At 37.8% G+C, this 8,508-nt stretch overlaps 1 pseudogene; it reads left to right on the forward strand.

Annotated features, from left to right (window-relative positions):
* Positions 1-3,552: 3,552 nt before the first annotated feature.
* Positions 3,553-3,683, forward strand: LOC145243192 (U2 spliceosomal RNA; annotated as a pseudogene).
* The last annotated feature ends 4,825 nt before the right edge of the window (positions 3,684-8,508 follow it).

Consider the following 8,508-nt stretch of genomic DNA (forward strand, 5'->3'; position numbering starts at 1 on the left):
AATGAATTGCTAACCAAATGAATTGCTAACCAGAATGAATTGCTAACCAAAGAAATTGCTAACCAGGATGAATTGCTAACCAAATGAATTGCTAACCAGAATTAATTGCTAACCAAATGAATTGCTAACCAGAATTAATTGCTAACCAAATAAATTGCTAACCAGAATGAATTGCTAACCAAATGAATTGCTAACCAGAATGAATTGCTAACCAAATCAATTGCTAACCAGAATGAATTGCTAACCAAATAAATTGCTAACCAGAATTAATTGCTAACCAAATAAATTGCTAACTAAATGAATTGCTAACCAGAATGAATTGCTAACCAAATGAATTGCTAACCAAATGAATTGCTAACCAGAATGAATTGCTAACCAAATGAATTTCTAACCAAATGAATTGCTTACCAAAATGAATTGCTAACCAAATGAATTGCGAACCAAATGAATTGCTAATTTAATTCAGAGCGAAATTTCTACAATCAAATTATAATATATATATAGGAGATTACGGGCATTATCAGAAATGAGCGAAATTTGGAGGCAATTAGTTTAAGAAACAATTAAATCGCATACGTAGAATTTCTGTAAAAAAAATAACGCAAACGTCTGACTGTTATAGAACAATTACACACACTGTAAACGTGTGTTTTTATACTCTTTTTCACCTCCCAGATATTTTATTTAAACGTAAGATGCTACTATGTAGGATCATGCTTAACAATGGATTGTGACTTGTTGAATAACGAGACGTCTGTTTACATGATATTTAAACTTCTGCATCTCAGTGCAGTCAGGAAAGCGGGAAACACGGATAGAATTCAAAAGTCTAGCAGTCCATATATATACACGCACACACACACACACACACACACACACACACACACACACATATATATATATGTGTGTGTGTGTGTGTGTGTGTGTGTTTTATATGCAATTTGACTTCGTGAAATAGAAATCTATAATATAAATCTCATCTGTCTGTTTAAATGTATGTATGTATGTATGTATATCTGCCTAAAACTTTCGACAGAGGCGACAAATTTTCACAAGATCAGTATTCTTTTGAAGCTGACCCTTCGGAGGACAAATATCGAAAAATTGGCTAACAACATTAATTCCTTCACCCTCAACTGGACACTGCATGGAGGGGTCGTTTTTTTGCCGATATTTTCGAAATTAATCCCATTCTTTTGGACTGACTAGCCTTAATTTAAACCTTTGTCACGTCCGGTTTGGCGATGGTCGCAAGATATTGTCGATTTTTTTTTTTTTTTTTTTGTCGATTGGCTGCTCATTTTTCGTCGCGTATATTTTTAGTTGCGGTGGGTCGGTCAGTCGGTCGGTCTGGCGGTCGGTCTGTCCGTAACACTTTTGTGCTTGGCCTTTTTTGTTAAGATCAAAGGTCTGTGCTAATACATGCTGTTCTTAGCTTTAAAGCTTTTCTTGGCCTTTTGGCCAATATCAAAGTGTGAGTTGGCCATGTGCCTAAGTTTTTTGTCCATTGTTTATTTTCAATGTTTTTTTTACATGAATAAAGGATTTAATATCTCAAAGTGTAGTATCTGTTCCGGCACATACTGCAAGCAAAGAACATATGTGGAGAAAACGCCACATATAAGACCTTGGGCAATGTAGTGGAAACCCTTCAGATCAATTGTCACTATCCAGCTCACCTACTCCTCGGGGAGTTGGTCTCCATTTCCCCTTCACTCCTCACATTAAAAGTCGGCCTTGTGCTGTATTTGATCGGTGGGGGGGGGGGCAAATAAATACCAACACTCCATACCAATTGATACTATCCATCTCCCCTACTCCCCGGGGAGTTGGTCTGCATTTCCTCTTCACTCCTCACATTAAAAATCGGCGCTGTACCTTATTTGCACGGTAGGGGAGAAAATAAATACCCTTTTCTTGGCCTTTTGGCCAAGATCGAAGTGTAGTATCTGTTTCGGCAGATACTGCAAGCAAAGACAATATGTGGGGAAACCACACATATAAGACCTTGGTCAATGTAGGGACAACCCTTCATACAAATTGTCACTATCAAGCTCCTCTACTCCCCGTGGAGTTGGTCCCCATTTCCCCTACACTCCTAACATTAAAAATCGGTCTTGTGCCTAACTTGCTAGGTGGGGAAGAAAATAAATACCAACCCTACATATAAGACCTTGGTTATTGTAGGGGCAACCCGTCATACCAATCGTCACTATTCAGTAGGAGTGAAGGGGGTTTGGGCCCCATTTCCCCATAAATCCTCACATTAAAAATCGGCCTTGTGCTTAATTTGGTCGGTGGGGGAGCAAATAAATACCAACCCCACTTATAAAACCTTGGTTAATGTAGTGGAAACCCTTCATACCAATTGTCAATATCCAGCTCCACTACTCCTCGGGGAGTTGGTCCCCATTTTCCCTTCACTCCTCACATTAAAAATCGGCCTTGTGCCTAATTTTCTCGGTGAGGGATCTAATAAATACCCTTTACTTGGACTTTTGCCCAAGATCAAAGTGTAGTATCTATTCCGGCAGATACTGCAAGCAAAGACCATATGTGGGGTTTCACCCACATATGACTTTGGTCAATGTACGGGCAACCCTTCATACCAATTGTCACTATCCAGCTCCCCTACTCCCTGGGGAATTGGTCCCCATTTCCCCTAAACGCCTCACATTAAAAATCGGCCTTGTGCCTTATTTGATCGGTGGGGGAGCAAATAAATACAACCCCACATATAAGACCTTGGTCAATGTAGCGGCAACCCTTCATACAAATTGTCAATATCCAGTTCCCCTACTCCCGGGGGAGTTGATCCCCATTTCCTCTTTACTCCTCGCATTAAAAATTGGCTATGTGCCGGATTTGCTCGGTGTGTAAGCAAATAAATACCCTGGTCTTGGCCTTTCGGCCAAGATTAAAATGTAGTATCTGTTCCGGCAGATACTGCAAGCAAAGACCATATGTGGGGGCAATTCCACATATAAGACCTTGATCAATGTAGGGGCAACTCTTCATACCAATTGTCACTTTCCTGCTCCCCTACTCCCCAGGTAGATGGTCCCCATTTCCCCTTCACTCCTCACATTAAAAATTGGCCTTGTGCCGGATTTGCTCGGTGGGGGAGCAAATAAATACCCTAGTCTTGGCCTTTCGGCCAGGATCAAAATGTAGTATCTGCTGGAACAGATACTGCAAGCAAAGACCATATGTGGGTGCAATCCCACGTATAAGACCTTGGTCAATGTAGGGGCAACCTTTCATACCAATTGTCACTATCCAGCTCCTCTACTCCTCGGGGAGTTGGTCCCTATTTCCCCCATAAATCCTCACATTAAAAATCGAACTTTTTCCTTATTTGTTTGGAGGTAGAGCAAATATATACCAACCCCACATATAAGACCATTGTCAATATAGGATAAACGCTTCATACCAATTGTCACTATCCTGCTCCACTATTCCCCAGATAGTTGGTCCCCATTTCCCCTTCACTCCTCACATTAAAAATCGGCCTTGTACCTAATTTGCTCGGTGGGGGAGCAAATAATAACCCCCTTTTCTTGGCCTTTTGGCCAAGATCAAAGTGTAGTATCTGTTCTTACTACATGCTGTACTTATGTTTGTAACTTTGTGATATGAAGTGGGGGATCACTTTTCTGTATTAATTAAAATGGTCACCCCCTTTACAACCAGTCAGTCTCAAAGCCATTCAAGTCATTTTCCAGGTCATTCAAGTTGTTTTTGAAGGATTCCAGTTTTTTTAAGCATTCTAGTCATTCTTAAGGCCATTCAATTCATCCTTAAGTCATTCTAAATCAGTTACTTTTTATTTATTTAAGTCATTTCAGCCCATTTTCGGTCATTTTAGTTTATCTTTAAGAATTTCATGTCAATCCTACAATCACGCATTCATTCATTACACGAGACATGCGACCAATGGCTATCGGACTTTTTTCTTCTGGTTTCTGGTGTCCATTTGTTTGGATAATGTTTTTTTGTTTGGATATTGTTTCTGCTGTCCATTTGTTCAAGCGGACAAAAAAGTCTTTTTTAATAATTAACCAGAAAGGGATTATATCTTGTTTTAACCGTTGTTCCGTTCCACGGAAGTAACAAACAGCAGATAATCTTGACTATAACCGATAAACTAATTGAACATCAAGAGAGAGTACAAGAGTAAAATTAATAGAAGCAACAGTATAGTTTCTAATTCAAGCTGACCAAATCTCCATAAATAGTACAATAAACTGCATTAGTAATTAAAAGAAGAGTACAAGAAAAAGAAGTAATACTATAGTTTCAACCATAAGCGGACAGATATCAAATCTCTATTAGTAATAAATGTGTTTTTGATTCATAATTAGACATGTGGTTCAAAGTGTTGCGAATGCTGGAAGGGAGTATTAGTTTTCCTGAAAATATCTTCATCATATCGAGACACATTATACTGCATTCTAAACATTAACCACAATCAGCTGTCCAGCTCAATCACACTTTAACCACATCCTCTCTCTCTCTCTCTCTCTCTCTCACTCTCTTTCAAATTAGTGTAAATAATACATCTGAATAATTTAGATTTTATTTAATAAAATAGTAATAAAACGGGAATACTGTTTTGGTGCCTGTTAATATTGAAATAATCATTGCCTTTACTTTATAATTTCCTCTTCAATTCATACATGAAACGGATTCGCCACTCAACATGTTAATATGATTTTTCTTCTTTTCGTTTTGTTTTACTTACCAATGAAAGATGAAAGAAAGAGAGATCATAAGAGTACTTAGCATCAGGAACTACGATTAGTAGCAGAGTTAAATGAGAGTTTTTTTTTGTTTACTGCAAATCGTTAATCTTAATGTGAAAAATAGAATTTTTTTAGTTAATCTACATTACCGGTAAACGACAGCACACGGCAAGGCTAGTATAAAATGTGTTCAACTGTAATTCATCAAAAGTTACTTATATACAACAGATCTTTGGAATATATTTTTTATGTTGATACTTTTTTTTTCAAACAAAAAGGCAGAACAAGGTTAACTAACAGCGTTATACCTAGTAGAGAACTCACAATACACCTATGAATATGAAGGTGTTTTTTACTAATAAGTCACCACTTATTAAGGCTTATAGACAACTAGAGGATAAGCGAGTGTTAGAATAAACAACATCGTGATGATCGGTAATGATGGAAATCGATTTTCTATATTACTAATATAGTCAGCACAAGCTAAAATGTTGGTTTCTTATAAAAATAATTATAAATTTAATTAAAATCTGATATACGTATTTGAAATTTCAAGGAGGATTTGTCTCCATGGGTCGTCTAAGGGTAGAGGGACGTAGATATTTGACACAGAGTGTAACATAGAGAATTTGGAGCACTTCCATTATGTTCCCCGGAGAATTTTATACATATGATAAGAAATGTCATATGAATATGATATGTTTGTACTTTTCAAAGGAGTTTCGTTTCCTTTAGAGTAAGACAGTACTGTAATATTCGGAACCACTTCCATCATTTATCCTGATTTTTTTTAATTTTATAAAAAATAGGACAGATCTAAAGTTTTATGGAGTTTATTCTCTCATAACCAATCTCTTACGGTTGCACTTAGATTTCAAACTTTAAAAGTATAAAAGACGAGTTAAAAACCACATCTTTATATTCTCCTCGGCACATTGTTTCCCTTTTTACCTTCTTTGATAGACTCATCTGAAATTTTTTAACCTTATATTCTTGATGCATGCTAAGATACTGGTTTTAAGCGAAAACTTTGGATGAGGCATGACCTTTTGACCGACCAAACGATTTCCGACTATCATTGATTCCCCACTTAAGAGCCTCACGATGATCGGTTCATTCATTGTGATTTTAGACGGATGTGGAGAATTCGGATAGCAGTATTCATGAATTTTCCGCAGAAGAAAAAAATACACAAATGGCTGTTTTAAGCGAGAATAATATAAATAAAAAAATTGGTCTTCATTGAAAATTTTGGAAGGTATTGCCAATCAAAGTTCGGAGCATCTTATGATCATATTTTCAATAATCAATGGTCTAATTATTCCTGATTAAATTTAGTCATTTTAATATGCTTACATTTTAGATTCAATGGCAATTGTATTCAGATTTTCCTTAAACGACACAGTGGAACACATCAATTACAAGCTTATTGGATGATCGTGTTGATATATATATATATATATATATATATATATATATATATATATATATATATATATATATATATATATATATGATAAATGAAACTGATTAAGATACAATCTTTGACAAAAAATAAAATGTAAAAATCATTGTTGCAACATGTAAAAAAATAAAATTTATCAAAAACAAATTGTTTTTCTTTAATACGAGAGGCGTTCCAAACGTAATTCTATTTTTTATTCCGTCAGAATGGGTCAGACGGGATTGCAGATGGCATTTTTATGATGACTGAACGTATGCGTCTATGGCCTAACAGTTTTATCCCTCTGTTGGAGATATTTACGGTGTGGAACTAAGTTAGCAACGTGCCCCAGATGAGGAAATGCATCATTGAATTCCTGGCAAAAGTGCATAAAGAATGGTTCTTAATCTATAGGTAAATAAATTCATCAGCGTGAAATGGCGAGAGCTGCAGAACATTTATTGTCAAACTCTAAAAAAAAAAAGTCAGTTTTTTCGCTCACGCTTAGTGTGTAAACCTCTGTCAGCAAGAGACACGCATGCGTATGAAACAAAACGGCGAACAATAAAAAATGTCCCCCTTCTAAATAGTTCCGGTGACGTCAGCCTTAATTCTCCAAACTCTATAGAACAAATAACCAAACGCTAAAAATTAAATACAAATGGCAGGCAAAGCATTTGACATTCGGATTAGTCCCGAATTTTATGGCGTCTCACCCGATCACACATTGTCCGAATGGTTGGAACAGGTAGAGCTGGTGTGCCAAATGTGCGATGGTGATAATGTCGAGCGTGTTTAACACTCAGGTTGAAAGGTGGCACTCTGTCAATATATTGACGATTGACCCGTGATTAGAGGAAGGATTTCAAGCAGGTGAAACAAGCCCTCCTTTTGCGCCGAACTCTTCTGTTGCATTTGACAAGTTTGTCTTTAGTTGTTGGCGCCCCGGGGAAATTGTGGACAAATACTTGGGTGATTTACATGAACTGGCACGACTAATCGAAGAAAATCTCGTTGATGGATCGCTCAGCTAGACTTTTGTGTCAGGACTCCCAAGTTCCGTTAGTATAAGAGCCATGTAGGCCCTAAAATGGATTACTGTTTCCACATCTTGGCAGGAGCTTCTTGGCTAGCCCTATCCATCCTTGATAGAGTTCAAAACCGACTCCGAAACCTAGTAAGTGATGCATTTTTCTCTTCCCTGCAATCTCTTTCCCACAGAAGAGACGTTGGGAGCCTGTCTACTCTATCATTATTTTATGGCAAGTGGTCTAGTCTATGGTCCCTTCTTTGCTACACTTTCACAAAAAACACCCGACTAGCTACAACCACTATATACGATTTTCCTTACTTTCTGTCTGTACCTAAATCTAAACGCAGATTCAATGACGAAAGCTTCTTCCTTAGAACTGCCCGACTGTGGAAAATTGTTCCACTGGCCTGTTTCCCGGTTGAATACAACATGGTAGCCTTCAAATTCAATGTGAATTAGTTCTTGTTGAGCTATTCTCTTCAATAATCACATTTTACCCTACTGACACCATTAATGATTACTACACTATGACCTTACATTCATTAACCTTTATCCTCGAGTGGCCTTCGGGCCTTGGTAAGTGGCGATTCTCAAGAAAAAAAGACAACGATTGCGTGGATGCTCGAGGATGGAAAACATGACCGTGAAACAGATTCTATCTGGGGCTCGAGTTCTTATGACATAAGAGGTAGAGATGGATGAGCCTGTTTCTGCGGTAGTTGGGCGACGCAGAGGGCTTCCTCGTGTGGCTGGGGACCAACCTTTAACTTTTGACTAGCAGGATGCAGTCGCACTGCAGTTTGGCAGAGACTTTCGGCAGTCCAGGGGCTGAGCAAAAAGATCGCCTCTAGAGACATACTGTTATCGGTGCCAGCAACAAGGACATGTTTCATCAAAGTGTCTAGGAAACGAAGCAAGGAGCGAGAGGTTAGCACTGCTCTCTCTTAAAAAAAAACTGTGCTCCCCGTAATAGAAGTAAAAATTAATGGGTTAGATCGGATAGTGTTGGTGGATTTTGAATGTTAATACTCACTCCCCAACCTGAAATTAAATAAAACGTAATGAAATGAAATGATAACCCCAACAAATATCACGATCAAACCGGATAAACACTCAAGCAAAACCAATTCGCACCCTCCCTTCAGGCTCGTATTCACAAATATTCGTAGGCTTAGAAGTAATCTAGATGATGTAGAGTCTTACTTCTTAGCAAACTCCCTGAATATATTAGCATAGAGTGAAACAAACCTACACTCCTCACTCCCCCCTAACTGCTTTAATATGAC

The sequence above is a fragment of the Euprymna scolopes genome, chromosome 21 (genome assembly GCF_053919585.1).
Source record: "Euprymna scolopes isolate OS-2025 chromosome 21, ASM5391958v1, whole genome shotgun sequence".
NCBI lineage: Eukaryota > Metazoa > Mollusca > Cephalopoda > Sepiida > Sepiolidae > Euprymna > Euprymna scolopes.